Below are 24,122 nucleotides of genomic sequence, written 5' to 3' on the forward strand. Positions count from 1 at the left end.
CTTGCCCCGTCAGGCCTGGAGTGGGGGTGGCTTTCCCTGGGGCCTAGCCACGCCTTATTGATTTTCTTCACTCTGCCCACATTTCTGTACACGGTCTTTTTGTTAAATTCCTTTCAGTTAAACTCTTTTGAGTATTCCATTTGCTGCTTACTGGGACACTTACCGATATAAGTGATGAAGAAGACAGACAAATCCTTCATCATGGGGCCTACATTCTGATAAATAATTACAGAAACAAAATAGCTTGAGTACTATGAACAAAAGAAAGAAAAGTGATGTTGATGCCGGAAGGATTTAAGGGACAGACTTCCCAGACACGAGTGGGAATAAGGTCCTTGTGATATCTTCAGAAAATGAACTTCCTAAGATTCACACGGAAGGATGGAATGTGGAAGGAGACTTTATTTGTGCAAAGTGACATCTCTTGGGTTCCAAAGTCTCCTGTCCCTTAAGCCAGTCCTGGAAAAGGGGCAGCTGGGAGTTCAGCGAAGTCAGAAACAGGGCCAGTGTCCAGAGCTTCTGTTCCATGTTGCAGCCGGGCGTGGTTCAGCATTCAGACCAGATTCAAGCCCACCAGTTCATGTGTGGAGTCCAACATGGCCGAGCGCCAGGCGAGCACAGGGGAGGGCAGCCCCCTGCAGAGGAGTCCCAAGAGGGCCCAGCACCCTGGGGCCAAGACAGAGTGAACTGCCTCTGTTTGGAAGTTTATATATTTTTATTTCACCCACCCTGGCCACTAACTCATTTTCAGGTGTGACTGACAGGCAATTAGCCTTCCATGTCACTCAGACGTTACTCGGCGTGCATCTAAACTGCCTTTGTCTCCTCCCTTCCCCATCAATCAGTAGGGACTAGACTTGGAGAATGTTAAATGTAGCTTTTTGGCAAAATGGTATAAATGACATGCCTATACCTAGTCTTTCCTTTCACTTCTTTTCTGTTAAATAATAATCAGGTTATTACAACAGTATCAATGTGATAAAGAGTGGCTGGGAAAAGCTACTTGAGGAAATGACATTTGAACTGAGACCTACAAGCTGAGGGGGAGCCAGCAATCCAAAGATCTGGAAGACCCCTAGTTCAAGCAGAAATGCATATGTAAAGATTCAAGGCATGGACAAGCCTGGGGTGTTGAAAGAATAAAAAGAGTCCAGTGGGACTGGAAACTGGTGAGCTGTGGGGAGAGTGGTGGGAGGATGGTCAGAGAAGCAGGAGGACCAGCCAGTGCTGAGTATGGTGGGCCATGGAAGGGGATCTGGGCTTTAAGACAAAGACTATTAGGAAGTCTTTGAAGGACTTCAGACTGGGGAGTAATTCAAGCCATATTTTGAACCTAGTCTTCTAGTTTGTGGGCAGTGGATCATACATTAGGCAAGAGTGGGAGGTGATTGCCAAGGTCCAGGCCAGAGTCGCTGGTGGCCTGAACTAGAATGTGAGCAGTGGAAGTGGGGAGATATGAATAGATTTGAGATCCATTTACATGATGATTCTGAGGAACCATAATATTTAAGTTTTTACAACTAGTATCCTAGACCCCTAAAAGATAGTGAGCAATCTACTATATTTTTAAAATATATTTTCATTTTGATGGTTATATAGTTCACAATTAATATGGACATATTCTGGATCATCTGTTTACCAACCTTAGAATAGTATTATCACATAATTCAGTGCCCCCCCCCCTTTCATTTTGTTTCTAAAACCGCAACAATGCCAAATGATTGCCTACAATGACAGCATTGCACATATGTAATGTTTTTTATTGAAATACGGCACATATAGAAGAGTATACCACTCATAAGCACATAGCTAAGTACATTTTCACAGTGAGCATCTCCACAGAACCAGCCCACACTTTAAGAACCCAACACTCTAGGAACCCTTCTCAAATTCTCTAAGTCACTCGCTACCCCACCCCCTAATGTAACCATCATCCTGGTTTCTTACAGCACAGTTCGTGCTGCTTGTTTTTGAACTCCTTCTGAATGGAGAACTGAGAGGAAGCTGACCACTAAAAATCCCATCTTGGTGTGTGGGCAGAATGGCGTTCCCACTAGGGACAGGCCTCAGTTTCAGTTCATGCTTCCTGGGCACCGTGATGAAGACTAGAAACCCAATTACGCCCGAAGCATGGAGCACTCCCATTAGCATATCTCAGTGATGCCATTGTTTCCCTGGACCTCCATCGATGGACATGGCCCCCGCAAAGCTGCGTGAGTAGCGCTGAATATGATGAATGTTTATTCATTGTGGCCGCGGCTATTCTGCAGCATACTTTCCCACACATTAGGTGAGTCATGAGACGTTAGAACCAAATGTCTTGACGTTTGTCCTCACTTTTCCAGTCTGTGCCCCAGCAACTTTCCCAGGTCCAGGCCAGAAGGTGTTGTCATTAATCTAGAAGAAAAGTCCAGCTGAATCTACATCTAGTCACATGTACAGCCCAACCCTCACTCACCAGTCGTTATTCATTCGACTGCCAGAGTCAAAACAGGGGAGCAGGCAAATTTTGGTTTTAATGTTTACTTCACTCCTAACCCCTTGTTTACTTCACTCCTAACCCCTCCCATCACCCCAGTGACCTCATATCTGCACTGGTCCCCAGAGCTTCCCTCTGGAAGCGCACCCCTCCCCCCCTTGTCTCCATTCTCTCCCAGTTCTGCTTGCTGTGACAATGGGTGGCATCAGGTTAATCAGAGGAATGCCCAGTGTGGTTTAGTTGAAAGAGCACTGCATTGGCAGTTAAGAGGCCTGGTTCTAGTTCTAACATTATATTAACAGGTTAATTAGTTGAAAGTGACAGAATTGGACTTAAGCAAAAAACAAACAAAAGAATCCAGGAATGAATGAGTTCCTACGGCGGTCAGGGATCAGACACAGCTGTATCAGCATCTCCAATGAGGACACTGGGACAGACTCACTCTCTCCATCTCTTGGCACTGCTTTCCTTGGCTCTCCACCCAGGGTGACGAGATGGCTGCCAACAGTCCTATCTTCTCAGCAACCCAAATAGCACGTATGAACTTCTCTATTCCAACATCCTGAAACAAGTCTCATTAGCCTTTTAAAAAATATGTTTTTATTGATTTTAGAGAGAGGAAGTAAGAGGGAAAGAGAGATACAAACATAGATGATGAGAGAGAAACAATAATCGACTGCCTCTTGTACGCCCCTTACTAGGGATGGAACTCCCAACCCAGGCATATGGCCTTACCAGGAATCAAACCAGTGACCTCTTGGTGCATGGGATGATGCTCAATCCATTGAGCCACACCAGCTGGGCAAGTCTCGTTAGCTTTGATTGGCCTCCTAGGAACACATGCCCTGATGCTCTGATTGGTTAGATATAGTTCACATGCTCATCTTGCATTTGGAAGTGAAGTCAGCACCACCTAAAATGCTGGGACTCAGGAGGGGAAAGGATGGTTCCCCAAAAGGGCTAAGGCAGACAAAAGCAAAAGTGTCCTCTTCAGCCATTAACTAATCGTGAGAGCTTGGCAAATCTTTCTACCCCAGGCCTGGTTTCTCACCTTCAAAATGAGAGGGATAGACCCTAGAACAGGGGTGGGCAAACTTTTTTACTCAAGAGCCACAATGGGTTCTTAAACTGGACTGGAGGGCCGGAACAAAAGCATGGATGAAGTGTCTGTGTGAACAAATATAAATTCAAAGTAAACATCATTACATAAAAGGGTACGGTGTTTTTATTTTAGTTTTATTCATTTCAAATGGGCCGTAGTTTGCCCACGGCTGCCCTAGAACGTCTAAGATTCCTTCTACCTTAACACTACCTAACTTCTTGTGAGAATGGTATGTAGTGTTTTCACCTTTCAGAGGATAACCTAATCCAATTAAAATGAGGAGCAGTAGAGACATAACCACCTATATAATTAGCTATTTGGGAGGGGCAAATCTCACCATAGATATAGACCTTCCCCGTCCACTCTACAGGACCCCTGCCCAGTGACCCCATAGCAGTGTTGGGGAACGTCAGGCCCGTGGAATCATTTGGTCTGGCCCTGCCAAGGTATTAGTGGTGAGTTAATTAAATGTTGGACCAAGTATAGCAGGCTAATTTTTAAGTTGATAATTTTGTATGGCCTGCAAATGGTGTTATATAAATATCCAAATGGCCCTTAGCAGAAAAATAGTTCCTCACCCCTGCCATAGAGAAACATCTAGAGAGGCTGGTGCCAATGGAGAGGGAGGTGGGGAATCTGAATCAGCCATTTACTGATTAATTCAACCAACAATTATTAATCACTTCCTCTAAAGCAGTACCCCTTATCCACAGTATCTGTTACCTGCAGTCAACCATGATCCAAAAATATTAAATGAAAAATTCCATAAATAAACAATTCATAAGTTTTAAATTGCACGCTGTTCTGAGTAGTGTGATGAAATCTCCGGCCCACCCAAAACATGAATCATCCCTTCGTCCAGCATGTCCATGCTGTAGACTCTCTACCCATTAGTCACTAAGGAGCCATCTCAGTTATCAGATCGACTGTCGTGGTATCGCAGTGCTTATGTTCAAATGACCCTTATTATACTTAATGATGGTTCTAACACACAAGAGTAGTGATGCTGGCAATTCTGATATACCCCAGAGAAGCCATAAAGCACATCCTTTAAGAGGAAAGGTATGTGTGTATAGGGAAAAACATTTATATAGAGAGTTTGATACTACCTGCAGTTTCAGGCATCTACTGGGGGTCTTGGAACATATCCCCTGTGGTTAAGGGAGGCAACAGTATCCCAAGCATTAAACTAGGCTCTGGGAATGAATGGTGAACAACGGATCTTGAGATGGGCACAGAGAAGTAAACTGATGAACAATTCAGAATGTCAAGGTCTATGGCAAGATGATAAGGAGGCTCGGATGATGGGCAGCTAACCCAGTGTGGGATAGGCTGTAGGTCATGAGGCGAAGGGAGGATAGTTAGAGAAATTGTCCCTAAGTAGATCCTGGACAGGACCTGGAAAGAGAAAGCGAGGAACTAAGCCAGGCGAGAAAAGCAGAGAAAGAGTATTCACCACGCACCCAACTAAGGAATGCACCCAACTAAGACATTGCAATTTGTTCCAAGTGGCTGCCATTCGGAATTTAAATGGGACAATGACAAGAGGCAAGGCCAGGCCCGATTGAAGACTGGATTTTATCAGAGAGGCACTGGTGCCACTGCAAGATTTTAGGCAGGAGAGTAACACAATATCATATGTACAAAAGATTTACCAGTATTGTGTGGGGTCAGAGGGTATAAAGCTGACTTCAAGAAGTCTGTAATCATGCCAATTTAATGATAGAGGGAGGATTGCATGCACAGCATCTGTCTGCTTGCTTCTGTCATTTTTGTGTTTGTATGTCTGTTTATTCACACTTCATCTTGTTCCACATGAAATATAAAACCCATTCTTTAGAAAAATGTCTGCACCTGGGACAAAGACTTTTAAAAAGCAGGTCCCTGTCCCCAAAATGCTCACAGTTGATCTATAAGTCTCTGCTGAAAATCTGACCATGCCTCGCATCTGATTGAAAAATAACTCAAAATCTCTGCTGCCCTGATATTACAAGGATTTAACAATGTGCTGGCGTTAAAGGGGCCGACCTGGGACCCTCTGCCGGCTGCTCCAGAAGCTTCATCCATCTGCCTTCTGCAGAGGGAAAAAGTCCTCTATTTTACAGAAAATTGCTTTACACAAAGGAAGTCATGGATCCTGACACACCCAGTCCCAAGGGTAGGTGGTGATTCCTAACTGCGTTAATCCTCAGAGAAGAGATGCATCTGAAAGCCAGGGCTGCCTCGGAAGAGAAAAATGTGCTAACTGAGCTGCGGAATCACATCTACCTGATCAACCTAAAACCCTGGTCTAGAGAACAGGCAGCTTCCGAATCTGTCACGAGTTAATGAAAAAATGGTTGATTTACAAAGAAGTCTGACATCCTCAGTCTACTCCTAGGACAGGCCATTTTTCATCACGTGGACTATTAGGGACTCTGCCAAACACGCAAATGAGGAACATTTTTTTAAAAAAAACTTTAGTATTTGGCTTTGAAGTGCATTCTATTTTTTTATATACCAGCTTTAACTGTCAAGCTGGGTTTCACTGAAGATGAAGTGGCAACGACAGTGACAATGACAATTTCTCTGTTGCAATTTTCAAAGCTTGTTCCTACCCATTGTCTCACTTGAGCTTCTCAAAACCCAGCTCTGTGAGTTGTCCACCTCACAACCAGCCAATGTCCGCCTCACAGACAGGGCCGGGGGCTCAGAGGCACTTCCCAGAAATGAAAGCAGGGGAACTGGGTCTCAGACCCCATCTTCTAGCTTGAATCCGTTATTTTTTCTACGAGAGGCAGAAGGAGCCCAAATCAAAACAAAGCAACTGGACTGCAGAAAATGAAGCACTGACTGCCTGGGCCTTATATGAGGGTGAGAAATTAATAACAAAGAGGCCATTTTTGTGGACTCAAAATGTGAGCTTTTTCCTATTTATACGAGAGCTCTGTTGTTTTAAAAGGCCCTTTCTTCTCATTCAAAATGAGAAAATACCTTCTGACGGTCAAGCAATTAGCAGAGCCTCAAGTATTGATTTCCTCCGTGCCTTGGCATTGCCTTCGCGCACAGGGCTCCTGAGAGAAGGGAAGCTACGGCCTCTGAGCTCATCCAGCTGCTTCCCAAGGCTTTAGAAAGGGAGGAGGGAGGAGGAAGAGGAACAGGGAAAGTGAAAAAATGAGGGGAATGAGGACCAAGAAACTAGATCCCTGGATAGAAACCCAAGAAATTCCAGTGTAAAAGTTATAGGCCCTTTGAAGGAAGGTGAGAGGGTAAAACATAAAACAGAAATTACCAATGACATTGCTATCACTTATGCACGATTTTTCATTCTTTCTACAAACATTAACTGAGATCCGATTGGTATCGGGGACTATAAGAGGCTCTGAGAACACGCACAGTTGGCAAAAGCAATATAACCCCTACCTTTACTGACAGCACCTTATCACCTGTTCTGGTCCCCAGGAAGCTGACTCTGAGACAGAGATGAGAATGCATGAACTCTATTAGAGAGTGCTTTTGAGATAGCACCCACGGAAGAAAAGGCGGTCGCAGGAATGAGTTTTCAGAGCTATCCCCAGGTGAGTAAGAAGGCCAGGCATTCACACTCCCATGCAGATCAATCATCTACATGGGAAGGGGCCTTATGGGCAGCTCGAGGCCAAGGGTGCTGGCAGCTTAGGGCCACACTTCCAGCCGCTGAAGCAAAACAGCCGCTGAAGGCAGATCTGAGTGGCTCAACAGAGCCTACAGAGCCCATGGAGTCTGGTAGAGGCAGCAGGCAACCATAAGACCATCACAGAAAAAAATGTATAGTGGCACTGTGATTGGTGCTACAAAGGAGAGGTACGTGGGTACCCTAAAAAAAGTGCAACCTAGCTATTGGGGAGGGGCTGGATTTCAGGCAGGGGAAGCAGAGCCCTGGCTGAGAGAGAGTGGCAGGGGAAATAGCTGGGGGGGGGGGGGGGGGTGAATGGGAAATGGGCTGGCTGTGCCTGAGACTCATAGGGCAGGTGCCATGCCCGCATTTTCGATGCATCCTCTACGTTGACTTCACAACAACCCAATGAGGTAGGGAATGCTCCCAAGGTAACTTCTCTCATCTCTTGAGATCAAAGGACAACATTCGCTGGAGCTGTCTGCAGCCAGAAATGACAGTTCTGATGGGCACTGAGCCAAAAGTACAATTAGTGGATGGGGCCTGAGGTCAAGCAAACCAGTTCTGTGAACAGAGAGAGGACTTGTAAAGAAAGCAGAGAAGCAAGCTGAACTAGAACTCCTTTGTGGAATATGAAAAAGGGAAGCAATTGATAGAAACGGAATCCCAAAGCAAGCTTTATCCAATTTACGCATAACAGCATTGATCATCGTAACAAATTTTATTGAATTCAATAAAATTTGTTACGATGATTTTGGTTTATTTCTACATTCATTTAGCAATGCTGTATTTGGGAGACTCAGAAATCAAGTAAGCTATGCTGAAACAGAATCAGAATAAAATAACTCCCAAGGCATCCAATAACATATTGTAATGAAAGAGGGTTTTCGAGTACTTTTTGGCAAGCAGTATGTATGTAGCTCTGGTTTCTGTGTCTGATGGTATAAAATATGGTGTAATAACACAATCTTCAAAGCAACAATCACATCTTGACAATTTATTTCTTAATTAGAAAAGGTATATAAATATAAGCAGAATTTGCATAGCAGGGGTCCTGACTGGAGTCTCTGCTGTGTCCACTGAAGACCTACGGTGATGACTAGCCAGAAGCCCATTTCTCTGGGGCATGAGGGCACTTCCCTGGAGAGAATTCGTCCCGGACTCAGAGAGCTGATGACCATAGAAGTCTGTGGTTTAAGGATGCAGGATAGAGAACACCTGTTTTGGTGTCAGACCTGGGTTTGAATTGCTTTCTAGTTATGTGGTTTCAAGCAAATTACTAATCCCCTGCTAAGCCTCAGATTTCTTGTCTGTAAAATGGAGTAACACCACCACCCTCACAGACCTGTGAGAACCCCTGTGAAGTTCTAAAAATTGAGTGGCTCAGCGTTAGAAATGGAACACTAGAAAGAGAGAGAGATCTCAGCAGAAGCACATGTTGCAGGTGGTAGAGGGGTAATCCTCAAAAAAGGTAGGTGTTTTCCCCCCAGAAAATGGAGAGATGCCAGGCAGACTAAACAGATGTTTTCCACACATGTTTACCTTTCAGGGTTGTTTGTAAGGATCACCGATAATGTATACAAAGCACCTGTTGTGAAATGATGATGATGATAATGATGATGATGGTGATGATAAGTATTATCTCAGCATCTCTGGATACCCAGGCTCCACATATGTGGCCACTGTATCTTGTAGACAGAAGCACACTCTCTTCTTTGTTATTCTCTTGACCTTGGAACAATCATCATGGTAGACTCCTTTGAAGCTGCTTAGTCGCAGATGATGAAAATAAGACATAAAGAGAGTATGTGACTTGCTCAAGGACATATAGCTAGTTCGCGGCACAGTGAGACCTAGACCCAACCCTCAAGGCTCCCAGTGCTTCGCCTTTTGTATACCACGTGGTGATGAGAAGTGCTGGCCCTGAAGATAGCCTGCCTGGCTTTACCTCTCTTACTGAGTGACCTCCTGGAAGTATCTTCACTCTCTGAGACTCAGAGAGTCCCCCTGCAGGGCTGTTATGAGGATTAAATAAGTTAATTTGGGTATATTCACTCTTATGATTATTCTACCCTCAGATATTTCCACTTGGGACCTTGAGCTGGTCACCTTTTCCAAGTGTGTCTGGGGACACACCAGGCAGTGCAGTGGGGTCGCAGTGCCTGGCATATAGTAAGGGTAATAAAAGCATTGGCAATTTTTAGTATTATTTCTTACAATGTGATGTCTTGTTTAATGCTAACATCCTCGCCTATGCCACAATAAATCATCTCTCATTCTCCAGTGAGACGCCTCCCATTCTTGGGGAAACGTGGGTTTGATGGAACCAGCACAGGCTCTGGAAAGTGACATCCCTGAACCCCAAGCTCTTGGGCTTAAGTGGGGATCCTATAGGCAAGCTTCTAATTTCTTTAAATCTCAGTTAACTAGATGAGGATTGTATTACCTACCTCCCAGAAAATGCTGTAAGATCAAAGAAGTATAATAGAGAGCATTGATCCAAACCTTTGATCTGTAAAGGATGCTCAGTAAATACTGGTTTATCTTTTTAAAAATATTTTTATTGATTTTTAAGAAGAGGAAAAAGAGTAAGAAAAAGATAAAAATATGAACAATAAGATGGCAATAAATACATATCTATCAATAATTGCATCTGAAATTCAAAATAAACAATAAGTCTAATGAACAAAATAAACTGGTGAATAAAATAAAATCGGAGGCACGGAAACATGGAACAGGCTGACGAATCTCAGAGGGAAGCGGGGAGGGGTGGCAGGAAGAGATTAACCAAAGAACTTATATGCATTTATGCATTACCTATGGACACAGACAATAGAGTCGGTGAAGGCCTGGGGCAGGGTGGGATCCAGATGTGGAAGATAGTGGGGGGGGGGGAGGGGGGGAAGAGGGACATCTGCAATACTCGCAACAATAATTTTTTTTTAATCCTGTAGCATTATTACCAATAGCATTCATTAAGCACCGGAAGCTTTACTTAGAATTGGACACTGCAGATAAGCCACTTAAAAATTCACTTATCAAAAAGTCTCTATGAGCCCTCTACGCTGTGTGTCACTGTGCTAGGTCCTGGGGGCAGGTGATGAGCCAGCCAGGTGCACTCCCTGAACTCATGGAGCCTGAAGTCTAACAGACGAGACAGGTGTGAAATAAACACAAGCATGCACACTTATAAATAAGAATAAGAATTTAAAAGGGAAAGAAAAAGAAGCAACTAATTTATGAGGGGAAGTGTTGGGGAGAGAGGGAGCGGGGGATTTCCAGCCTGGGTTAGACGATATTAATGCATCTCAAAGATTCCCATCTTTGCAAAAAGAGTAAGTGCATTTGGGCATGGTGACTGAAGGGCAAGCAGTCATGTGTTTAGCCCAGAGAAGGAACCATCACTTTTAGGTCTCCCAGGAGTTTGGATCTCCTCAGCAATGGCTTGTCCAGCATGAAGAGCAAGTTCCCAGGGGTCCTAACCAGTGGCCTGTGAAGCCCTGATGGAGCCTGAGACAAAGGAAAGGTGTGCACTTCTATAAATGCTCGTCAAAATATCCCCCAAACATTTTGAACTAAGTGAGAAAAAGTAATACTAGTAAAAGCTCTATAACCAAATGACATGTATAAACACGTAACAATAGATAAAGCCCCATATTGCCCAATCTGTTTGTGCACATTGTTAAACTTCATAAACCTGCCTAGCAGGGTATTTGAAGACCTCAGGGGCCAGGCATCTGGGCTTGAATGGAAATGACTGTTCCCCATCACTCAACAATGCAATGTGGCAACACCAACAAGAGCCTGTCTTAATTTTGAAACTAGAGGCCCAGTGCATGGATTCGTGCAGCGGTTGGGGTCCCTCAGCCTGGAATGCACCCTCTCGCAATCCGGGACCCCTCAGGGTATGTAGCAGTGCACAAAGCAGCAGGTGGCGGGAGGAGCCTGAGCCAGGCTCAGTGCTCGCGCTCTTAACCACTCACCGCTTGCTCCTAGCCACTCGCTCCTTACTGCTCGCTGCTCACACCTTAGCTCCTTAGCGCTGCCATGGGGGTGGGAGAGGCTCCTCTTATCTGCTGTGTTTGCCAGCCTTGAGCCTGGCTTCTGGGTGAGTGGCGCTCCCGCTGTAGGAGTGCACTGACCACCAGGGGACAGCTCCTGCGTCGAGCATCTGCCACCTGGTGGTCAGTGTGTGTCATAGCGACTGGTTGTTCCGGTCATTCCGTCATAACAGTCGCTTGGGCTTTTGTATCTATAGATTTGATATTTGCTCATCATGATTTTATTTTCATTTTTAACTTTTACATTAAAATATTGTTTATCTTGATTACTACATTTTTTGGCAGCCCCCAATTTTGCTGCCAGAAGTGAATGCCTCACTTGCCTAACCCTAACCTTGACCTTGGTCCTGAACCATGACTTCAACCTATAACATTTCCAAAGGCAAAGATCTACAATCTACAACAGGTATGATTATGTGCCTTTTCCTGTGGTACACCCTTTTGATACAGCATGAGCTTGAATATGTCAGCTGTGAACTTTCAGGAAACAGGTTTCCCTTTTGCAATTTTGTTTTCAGCACATGCCAACTCTTAGAAACTGTGATCTGGGTGAAAGAAAAGGGTCGCTCTCCTGCCAAATTTTGTTGCATGTAACATGCTGGTGGTTGTTATGCGTTGTAGAAAAGTAACATCTGGTTTCAATGTTACTTTTTTCCCCTTAAAAGAAAATCATTTCTAGAAAATTTGCTACTTTTTATTTAATAATTTGGAAATAGTCCATAGTCTTACTATTGGGCTCAGAAAAAGATGTTAGAACACATATTTTATTAAAGCATTTCCTTCTTATTAAAAAGATCTTAGGCACATTTTCTAGCCTAACTAGAATCTAGGTGAAATCTGAATCAAACAAAAGAATGACATTTCCTTGGTCTAGGTTCCCAGTTCTGATTGGGCAACACGCAAATGTACTGCCCATTGCTCAATAAATGTCACAGAATTCCTTGAACAGAATTCAATGTAAGCTTGCTTTCAAACTAAATACTGTGCCTTCCTGGTATGATGAAATCAATAAAACACTGCTGAGGTGTGGCAGTCCCAACCCATATCCTAGTATTAGAACTTCTCAGCAAACTAAATGCAAATGCAAAAGAAATAAAAATAAAGCCACACCCAGTTCCACAAAGTACCAGCTGTGTGACCTTTAGCGAGTAACTTAATCTCTCTCTTTTTCTCGCGTGTTAAATGGGCCAATTCAGACTTGGCCCTTAGTGTTATTGTAAGCTTAAATAGAAACTAGGCCCTTGTGACACAGACTTCTTATGCCCCCCCATATCCATCCCCTCTTATTCTATAGACTTGGAAACCCCAACTCTTATAGCTGCTACACATGGCTGTGCAGCATAAAGACCACATTTCTCAGCTTCCCTTGTAGCCAGGTGTGCTCCTGCGGTTCAATTCTGGCCAAGGAAATATGAGCAACAACTACTGATGGAGAGTCGAGAGCCATCTTAGACTATGCATATAGGGGCAGTACCCTAGGAATGACAGAACAAGGTAGAAACTTGGGTCCTTGATCCCCTGGAGCCATCGTATGACCCATGAATTGCATATGTCTGATGGTTATGTGACAAATCAAATTTTATCTTGTTTAAGCCATTATTATTTTGGACTTCTGTTATGGCAGATACCTGTGTCCTAACTAATATCCCATATAAAGTATTTTCAAGTGACTGACACATTATAAAGCATGCAATAAATGTCAGCTATGATGATGATGTTGATGGTTCTGAATTCCACCTCTACTACCCCTTAGAAGAGCAACAGACAATTAGAATAAAATTAAGGATACACAATTTGAAATACATTTTCCTTTCCCCCTGACTGGGAGCAGGAGGGGGGCAGAACATGGCTGGTTGTTTCCTAAACATTTTACCCTATACGTGTGAGCAAGCAACTTAAAAAAACAACAACAAACATGCAAAAATTCTGAACTTACCCAGCAGATACGTGAATAGGTGACTAAAGGTGACTCATCACTTTACAAATCTAAATCTTTCTAAAATACCCATTACAGTTGTGTGTGGGGTTTTTTTGTTTTGTTTTGTTTTTAGGAAGGCTTATATCTTTATCCTAGTGATTATCTTTTTTTAAAAAATTTAATCTAGAGAGGGAGGAAAGAAGAGAGAAACATTAATGTGAGAGAGATATTTCAATCGGTTGCCTCCCATACACGCCCCAACCAGGGATCAAACCCGAAACCTAGGTATGAGCCCTGACCAGGAATCGAACCCCGCGACCTTCTGTGCATGGTATGTCGCTCCAAACAATGGAGTCACACTGCCCAGGGCCACAGTTCTTTCTTAAAACACTCAATTAAGGTATATTCGAGAGGCATAACTGTGTCTATAAGATAATATATCTGACAAAACTACTTCTTTATTATAGTTAGTGTAGTTAATTTTAATAGGTGATTAATAAAATTATTTCAAACATAAAAAAATTAGATTAAGATAAAATGAATTATTTCTTCTTAGTCTAAGGAATAAAAATACAGTTATGAGAGTAGCAATTTTTTTAAACAAGCATTCCCCCATACTTCATTTATATATATGGCCCAGCCATGCAAAGATAGCAGCTACTCCCCACATTTCCCGCCACCGTTAGAGGAGTAACAGCAGCAGAAATTTAACTTCTTTGAGAACCTATGTGTTCAGAAGAATAGAAAGAAGAGAATGTTTGGAAACTGACCCTTCTTCACAGTCATAGCCCACTAAGGCCATGTTTGAGCCCAATTGCCCCGCCTCCCAGACAGGAGCTGGCCACTGGAGTTGCTGAGCTGAGCTGGGCTGAGTCAATGACATTCTCTGACCCAGAACTTGGACTTGAGGTGCAGAGTCAGGGTCTTTTGGTCACATAAGCTGAGGACAGGTGACATTGTGAGTGGTGAGGCAGCCATGCACAGAGAAGCAGATAGAGCTGGCCCACAGGAGACACGGAGAGAAAAGAGGAGGATGGAGAAGCAGAGACAAGGAGCCAAGGATCTCAGAGAGAAGGTGTGTGAGAGGACAGCTGCCCTGAACCAAAGGCATTCTGGTCTCTCCCAAAGCCACCAAACTTGTCATCCTTAGATTTCATGAGATAACCTGTATCCTTAGAGCAAACTCCCTGTCCCACTTACATTACCTCATGCATGTATATATATAGCTGGCCCTTGAACAGCGAGGGGACTAGGGACACAACCCCTCCCCACCCCCAGTTCCTCTGCATAGTTGAAATTCATGTATAACTTTTGGCTTTCCCAAAACTTAATTACTAATAGCCTATTGTTGACTGAAAGCCTTACCAATAATATAAACAGCCAATTAACACATATTTTGTATGTTATATGTATTATATACTATATTCTTACAGTAAAGCTAAGCCAGAGAAAGAAAAAGGTTATTTAAGAAAATCTTAAGGAAAAGAAAATACATTTACAGTACCGTATATATTTATTGTGGGGGGGGGGAAATCTGCATATAAGTGGACCCACAGTTCAAACCCATATTGTTCAAGGGTCAACAATATACGTAAATATTATTATTCATTTATTTTTGCTTCAGCTAGTTTGAAGTAGGTTCCTGTTACTTGCAAGCAAAAGAATGTTGACTCTTAACTCCCAGTGCAGGCACTCTATGAGGCCACCAGCCACCATCCCATCTCGCCACGTAATTAGTGGGGCTTTTATACACTCATACACCCGAACAGGACTCACCAGGAAACGGCCTGCACCCGTGTTTTCCCTCTGAGAGTTGTCAAATTAGGAACCAGCATACTGTCTCCATGTGGGTGCTCCCTGGTCTTCTATTTGGCAACCAAACCATCACTTATTGTTTCCCCATACGCCATTTACATGAGATCAACAGATTTAAGTCAGAAATTTTCCAGGTGCAGCTACTCTGATAATCATGCCAGTCATCTCAGAAAACACAAAATCCTGAACTTGATTTTTCTGCTAAAGCAATCAACAGCAAGCAGGCAGCCACATTTCTGGTTCCACCCAGAGCTTGCTCATATTTTGATGGTTTTATTGGCCATTTTAAGACTGTATTCTACATGACTGCTGGGCACCCTCTAACTTGTCAACCAGTCATCCCAAATACCACTGTGTTGGAAAAGTGCCTTGGGTTTCTCTGTGAAAAGAGAACATAATGAGAAGAACAAAGTAATTTGTAAATCCAATGGCTTAATTAAATAATACAAGAAAAAATGATATTTAATATCTCCATGTGAATAGACATAATCTCTTGATTATTTAACTTGATTTCAACTATCAACTAAAATTCTTTGAGAAACCTGGACCAGGTCCCAGGTATAAACACCCCACCTCAGACTCCATTGTGAGCTGTGTAAAGGCAGGAATGAAAAGCAGAGTGGCATCCAGCTGAACTGACTTGGGTTCAGGACTAGGCTCTGCTTCTGAGGGGCTATGTGGCTTGGGGCAGGTGGCCTAACCTTCCTAAATCTTGGTTTCCCCATCTGAAAAAGAGAAATAATAGCAATGACTACACGACATGAAGATGAAACAAGATAATGCCTGTAGAGCACAAGGCACAGCACCTGTACATAGCAACCCCGGGTAAATGTTGGTTGTGACTATTACTGCCGTTGTTCAGGTGGTTGTTATCATGCAATAGCCTGTTAAGCTGAAGGCTGCAGAGACTTAAAGGTCTGGATTTTGAGCTATTTTTGCAAGCAATGAATTACTAAAAATAGGAGGTAGTGTTTACTTTCATGGCTTCGGGGAACAGCTATGACTTGGTCTCTGACCAAGTAGATTCGGTGGTAGAATAAATGTCCTGGTAAATGCCTCTCAGTTCAGACCACATCCTGACTGGACCTCATTCCGGGGAGGCTTGGATAACTCAGAAAAGCAGGCCCAGCAAATTTCCATGGGCCAGGCCCTTCGTCAGACTTTCCAAGGGGAGTGGGCCTGTGCCTTTCTTGTTCTACCTAGGACACTGCAAAGATAGCAGGACCCCCAGGTGATAACCTGTATGAGTTCACTAACCACCAGTGTTCTTTATCTCACCCCCACCCCCCATGTAATGCGAGGGCCAACGCCTTAGTGAATTATAGACCGCAGGGCTCTGAGGCAGAAAAGAGCCCTCTCGTTTCTCAGCAGCTGGGCAGTGAGGGGGGGATATGCTACAACCCACCGTGTGGATAGCCTGACCATGATCCCAGTGTCAGCAACAGAAAAACAGCACCAGGTGTTAACCTCAGTTCAGCACCTCAGTTCTTGAGTTCTGGCTAAGAGAAGAATTCAGAGCCAAGAATCAAATTTTAAGAAAATTTATTTAGCAAGTCACAGAGGTAGAAGTGAGTTGTAGAAATGGGCTCAGGAAACAAGTTTCCGAAAAAAAGAAGGGCCCTTGAAACTTAAGAGGGAGGGAGTGAGATTGTATGTGTTTGCAAATACTGAGATTGACATAATTTTCTTTTTCTCATTTCTTCTCAGCCGCATCTTGAAATCTATAATATGTGCATCACGTGTCTGAGTCTACAGTGGTATCACAGTCACCAGCAAGTGATCAATGATGTCTAATCTCTTAAACATTTACAAAATTTTATATATATATTTTTGTTATCAAAATTTTGATGAGTCTTAGCTGGGTGGCTCAGTTGGTTGGAGCATCATCCAGTACTCCAAAAGGTCACGGGTTAGATCCCCAGTCAGGGTATATACCTATCCCAAGTTGGGGCATATACGAGAGGCAACTGATCAATGTTTCTCTTTCACATAGATGTTTCTCTCTTTCTTTCTCTCTCCCTTCCTCTCTCTTTAAAAAAATCAATTAAAAAAACATAGCCTCAGTGGGAGTGTGGAGGGTGGAGGTAGAAGAAGATATAGGTAGAGATAAATGGTGATGGGGAAAAAAAAGTAAAATAATGAAAAAAAGACATACCCTTGGGTGAGAATTTTTTTTTTTTTTTAATTTGGTGCCCAGCAGTGTGGTTAAGTGGTTGAGTATCTACCTATGCACCAAGAGGTCACAGTTCCATTTTGTTCAGGGCACATATCAGGGTTTTGGACTTCATCCCCAGTAGGGAACATGCAGGAAGCAGACAATCAATGATTCTCTCTCATCATTGATGTTTCTATCTCTCTCTTCCTTCCTCTCTGAAATAAATATACTAGTATATATATTTTAAAATTTAGTAAAAGTTTCCTAGTAAATTCAATAGAGATGAGAATAGGAAGTAAGAATAAAGATTGTTGTGGAGTATATGAAGATATTATATATAAAAAAATGAGACCCAAGCTTAATTTTTACTCACACAGAGATACAAAAGCACTGAATAGGATCAAGGATCCTATAGTTTATAAGGAACTTAAGGAGATTAACTGAATGCTGGTTAATTGAAAAAAAATTAATAAAATAATTATTTGCAAACAATATGACTGTTTACATTTAAGAAAAAGGACCCTCCTAACTACAAGAATTAGAAAGGTTTCTGGATACAAATAAATATTCAAAAATCAATAGTGATCCCATATCCCATCAAAAAACAAATAGGAAATATAATTTAAAAGCAAAACAAAAATATTCCATTAATAATAGTAACAAAAAAGTGGGGTACTTATAAACAATACAAGTTCCTTTGGCTTCCCCAAAACTTTATTGAGGTATATAAAAGATCTAATAAATTAAAAACTACCATGTTCATATATGAGATGGGAAGACTCACAGATGGCAATTCTCTCTGAATTAATCTATAAATTCATTGCAATTACAATTAAAATCCATTAGTTTTTTTCCCCCTTGGCATTTGACACATTGGTCCATAGGTTAACATAAGCGTAAAGAACCAAAATGCCCCAGATAACTTAGAAGAATAAAAAAAGACAATTCACCACACTAGACAGCAAGGCTTTTTATGAAGCTACAGTAATTTCAAAAGAATGGCATTGGTTTAGAGACAGACAAATAGAACAGAACGGAATAGAGAGCCCATAAATAGACCATGCTTAAGGGAACACTTGACACATAACAGAGATCAAATTACAAATCACTAGGGAAGGGATAAGACTATTGAATAAATGGTGCTTGATCAGTTAGTTTTCTATGTGGAAAAAAATTTCTTTTAATCCATACTTTCCCTCATTCACAAAATTAATTAAGTAAGTAAGTAATTAAAGTGGAAAGTAAAACTTTAATATTTTTATGACATCAGGGTTAGAAAACACAAAGTATAGAGACCAAAATTGGTAAATCTGACCATGGTAAATTTTAAAATGTAAACCATCATTTAAAAAAAAATGAAAAGATGCCTGGGCAGCATGGCTCAGTGGTTGACTGTTGACCTATGATCCAGGAGGTCACAGTTCAATTCCTAGTCAGGGCACATGCACAGGTTGCAGGCTCGATCCCCAGTATGGGGCGTGTAGGCATGCAGGAGGCAGACGACCAATGATTCTCTCTCATCATTTCTGTCTCTAGCTCCCTCTTCCTTCCTCTCTGAAATCTATCTATATCTATATATATTTATTTTTTAAAAAGCTAAAAATTAGAAAATATTTTAATATCTAAAACCCAACAAAGATGTTTTCGATGTATATGTCAATGCATAAAATCCAACAATTGATTAGTATCCAGAATATATAAAGAAATTCTATAAACCAATAAGATGAAAAACAAACAACCAAACAGGAAAATGGGCATAAGGTAGGAACAAAAACTTCTCAGAAAAGAAACCCAAAGGTCCAAAAAAATAGTAGCTAAAATAGAAACAGACTTATAAGTAAAGAAATCAAATTGATGGTTACCAGAGGGGAGGGTGTTTGGGGGTTGGGTGAAAAAGGTGAAGGGATTGAGTACAAATTGGAGGTCAGAAAATAGTCACAGGGATGTAAAGTACAGCATACAGAATACAGTCAGTAAAGAAAAAAACATAGCTAGTAATCAGAAAGTGCAAATTATAACAAAGACCTTTCATTTCACATCCATAATTGACACTGGCTAAAAGCACAATACCAAATACTGAGGATGTGGAGAAATGGAAATTCTCATACACAGCTGGTGACTATAAATAGTACAACCTCTTTGGAGAATAATTTTGAACTGACAAAGCTGGCAATGAGCATACCTCTAAAGACCCCAGCAATTCTATTGCTAGATGTGAAACTATTATACCCTATCCACAAGAAGCCTATATAACAGCAATTCTCAACCTGTGGGTTGCGACCCCTTTGGGGGTCGAATGACCCTTTCACAGGGGTGGCCTAAGACCATCAGAAAATACATATATAATTATATATTGTTTTTGTGATTAATCACTATGCTTTAATTATGTTCAATTTGTAACAATGAAAATATATCCTGCATATCAGATATGTACATTACGATTCATAACAGTAGCAAAATTACAGTTATGAAGTAGCAACGAAAATAATTTTATGGCTGAAACCAGTTTGGCTCAGTGGATAGAGCGTCGGCCTGCAGACTGAAAGGTCCCGGGTTCGATTCTGGTCAAGGGCATGTACCTTGGTTGCGGGCACATCCCCAGTGGGAGATGTGCAGGAGGCAACTGATCAATGTTTCTCTCTCATCGATGTTTTTAACTCTCTATCTCTCTCCCTTCCTCTCTGCAAAAAATCAATAAAATATATTAAAATAAAATAAATAATTTTATGGTTGGGGGTCACCACAACATGAGGAACTGTATTAAAGGGTCGCGGCATTAGGAAGGTTGAGAACCACTGTTATATAATAAAACCCTAATGTGCAAATCAACCAAATGGTGGAATGACCAGTCGTTAGGACGTGCACTGACCACCAGGGGGCAGATGCTCAATGCAGGAGCTGCCCCCTAGTGGTCAGTGAGCTCGCACAGGGGGAGCACCACCCCAGAAGCCAGCTTACTGCTGGTGAGCACAGTGGCAGTGGTGGGAGCCTCTTCCACCTCCACGACAGCTCTAAGGACCCCTCGGGGAACGTCCACTGCAGGAAGCAGGCCTAAACCGGCAGGATGACATCCCCCAAGGGTCCCAGACTACGAGAGGGCACAGGCCGGGCTGAGGGACCCCCTCCCGTGCCCCCTGCCCAGTGCATGAATGTTGTGCACCAGGCCTCTAGTCCATATGTAAGAAGCTTTGGTCAGAACTGTGTATAGGAGAAACAGATACTTTTTTTTTTTTTGGATCAGATACATTTTTAAAGAAAGATCTTTAAAGTCTTAATAAGAGAATGAATATATAAAGAAAATTTGATATATACATAGAATGGGAGATACATAGCAATTAAAATGACATGAATTAACTTCATCTAAGTAAATCTTGAAACACAAATGTTGAATCCTAAAGGCAAAGGTGATACCAAGCCTTTTCATCTTATTAGAAGGCATCACCATCCCCTTGGCTGATATTTTCCCTGGAAAACTGGCACAACCGAACTGCTTCTCATTTTTGCCCCTTCTTATGCCATCTTTCACAAGGCAACTGTGGCACAGCGAGCTATACCTTTCAATGGCTTCCCATCGCAGCCTTAATAAAATCTTAATTTCTTACCAAGGTCACCTTGGCCTTTTGCGACCCGCCCACCACCTCTCACCTAACCTCCCCCACTCAGACCTCACCTGCATCCACTCTCCTGGCGTTTACATGGCTCCAGCCTCAGTGCATGTATGGTTCTTCCAGGTACACACCAATCCCATTCCTATGCGAGAGCATGAGCACTTGCTTGCTGTTCCTTTTGTTTGGCTGGTTTCTTCTTATCATTTAGGGTTTAATTCCATTGCAATACCCTCAGCAAGGCCTTTCCTCAGTGCCCTGCCATTCTCCTGGTTCACTCAGTGCTCTGCCAATCTGGACCACAATAAAATGGTCCCCTCTATCCGTGGCTTCACTTTCCACACTTTCAGTTACCCACAGTCAATCGCGGTCGGAAAATATTAAATGGAAAATTCCAGAAATAAACAACTCATACATTTTAAATTGCGTGCTGTTCTGAGTAGCATGATGAAATCTCATGAACTACAGTTTCCATGCTGTAGACTCTCCCCACGCCTTAGTTATTTAGTAGCTGTTCCACAGTCTTTGTATTCAAATTACCCTTATTTTACTTAATGGCCCCAAAACACAATAGTGGTGTGTCCATTCGGATATACCCAAGAGAAGCCTTTAAGTGCTTGCTTTAAGTGAAAAGGTGAAAGTTCTCAACTTAATAATTAAAAAAAAATCATGCTAAGTTTGCTGAGAACAAATCTTCTATCCGTGAAATTGGGAAGGAAAAAGAAATTCATGCTAGTTTGTTATTGTACCTCAAACTGCAGAAATTATGGCCACAGTGCATGGCAAGTACTTAGTTAGGATGGAAAAGACATAAAATTTATAGGTGAAGACATGAACAGAGAACGTGTTCTGATTGACGGCAGTGTGTTCCACCAGAAAGTACTGAGCCAATAAGAACACTTCAGCAAGGTATGCCTAAAACAAGTGACAACAAAGCATTTACTGCAAGTAAGGGACGGTTACACAGGTTCAGGGATAGGTCTGTACTGAAAAACATAAAAATTACTGGAGAGGCTGCATTGGCTGAAGAAGAAGGTGCTGCTGCCATATTTCTGGCAGAATTGAAGTTGATGAAGGATACTCTCCAAAGCAAGTCTTCAATTATGGTGAAACTGGGCCCTCCTGGAAGAAGACGCCCAATAGAATCTATATTCAGAGAGCTGCAAAGGAGGCACCAGGGCATAAAACATGGAAGGCCAGCTTAACTGTGGTACTCTAGAGCAATGCTGCAGGCATATGATAAAGCTGAGTGCAGTGTCAGAGCAAAGAACCCATGCACTCTCAAAAACACAACAAAAATGATCTACCCATGTTGTAGAAACATAACTAGAGAGCATGGGTGACAGTCATCTTGTCTATGGAATGGTTCTACCAATGCATGACAAAAAGAATGTTGATAGAATATTTTGAGAGAGAGACCACATTCACATAACTTTTATTATAGTATACTAGAGGCCCGGTGCACAAAAATTTGTGCACTCGGGCAGGGGTCACTCAGCCTGGCCTGTGCCCTCTCGCAGTCTGGGACCCCTCGGGGGATTGGGCCTAAGCTGGCAGTCAGACATCCCTCTGGCAGCCCGGGAGCCCTCGGAGGATGCCCACTTGCCAGCGGGAAGCAGACCTAAGCTGCAGTTGGACATCCTTAGTGCTGCTGAGGAGGCGGGAGAGGCTCCCACCACCACTGCTGTACTGGCAGCCGTCAGGCTGGCTTGTGGCTGAGCAGAGCTCCCCCCGTGGGAGTGCACTGACCACCAGGGGGCAGCTCCTGCATTGAGCGTCTGCCCCCTGGTGGTCAGTGTGTGTCATAGTGACCAGTCATTCCCAGTGGTTCTGCTGTTAGGGTCAATTTGTATATCACCCTTTTATTATATAGGAGTGCCTGGCCAGCCTGGGTGAGGGGCTGATGGCTGTTTTCAGGCTGGCCATGGCCCCCAGCCACCCAAGCTCCCAGTGGAGGCTTGCTGGAAGCAAGTATCTGGGATTTATTTGTCTTCTATAATTGAAACTTTGTTGCCATGAGCTGAGGCCACAGCCAGCTCAGCGCAGGCGGGAAGCTTGGCTTCCTCCATTGCCTGGGCAACAAGCCTCCTGCTTGCTCCAGCTCCATGGCTCCCAGCCGCCATCTTGGTTGGGTGCCAGAAGCCGGTCCATCCTTGCTGCTTGACACAGTCACTGCAGGAAAGAAACATCTGCACAGCATATGTTTCAAGGGACCTGGCATATGTGGCATACTGTTCTTAATATGTTTGCTCCCCTTCTTGGCGCTATGTGTTTTAACTAAGGTCACCTCTTCGAGAAAGGTTGTTTCCCTAGGTAGGGTTTTTTCCCTGAAGTTAGGGAGGGAATAAAACCCCTTAACTAAGTGCCAGGCGAGTAGTTAATCACTTTAACTACGAACAATCACGCCTAAGCTACATAATCTTTACTCCTTGGAATGGAAATAAGAAACGCCCTAACCTTTGGAATAGAAATTTATAGGATTAAAATCAACTGGTATAAATACAGATGTAACAAGACAATAGAACACAGAACTTGGCTGACAGAACCTGGCTATGATGATCACCTGAACACTGCCTCCTTGTCATTCCTTCTTCGCCGACTCTGGCAACCGAACAGAGACCCTTAGTTCTTTACAGGACCCCTCACCAGGTCTGTTAATGTCCGTAATTTACAAACAAATTATCTATACCAAAAATAGGGATATGTCTTCTGGCACTACTGTTAAATCCTTATTAAGAAGTAGATGAGGAGAAACCAAGATGGCGGCATAGGTTAACGCCGGAGATTGCTGCCTCGAACAACCACTTCAAAAAACAACTAAAAGACGGAACGGACATCATCCAGAACCACAGGAAGGCTGGCTGAGTGGAAATTCTACAACTAGGAGGAAAGAGAATATCATACTCAGACTCAGAGGAGGCGCAGTGCTGAAGTGAAATACTAAGGTGTGGAGTGCACGCGGAGCGGGCTGGAGGCGGAGGGCGCGGTTGTTGTTTTCAATCGGGAGGGAGTTTCAGACTCTGAGCTCCAGCTCCGGGCAAGTCTCTAGGGATCCAGAATCAAACGGGAGAAGCAGGACTGTCTGGCTTCGGTTGGAACTCGAAGGCAGCTTTCTCTCCGAGGTTTGCAGCAGCTGCTGGGACTCTGTGAGGCAGAGCCCCTAGGGACAGAACTGAGAGCAGCCATAACTGCTCGCTCCTGCCTGCCCTGTAGATCCCAGGGGACCCGCCCCGCCCAAGCCCTGTGCAGAGCCATTTGCCGGATAGCCTCAGGCAAACACTAGATTAGCACCGCCCTAGAGATCCTGCACAGAAGCTCTCCCACTGCAGACACAGCTGACTCTCATAGCCAGT

The sequence above is a fragment of the Myotis nattereri genome (assembly GCF_964212035.1).
Source record: "Myotis nattereri genome assembly, chromosome: 2".
Taxonomy (NCBI): Eukaryota; Metazoa; Chordata; class Mammalia; order Chiroptera; family Vespertilionidae; genus Myotis; species Myotis nattereri.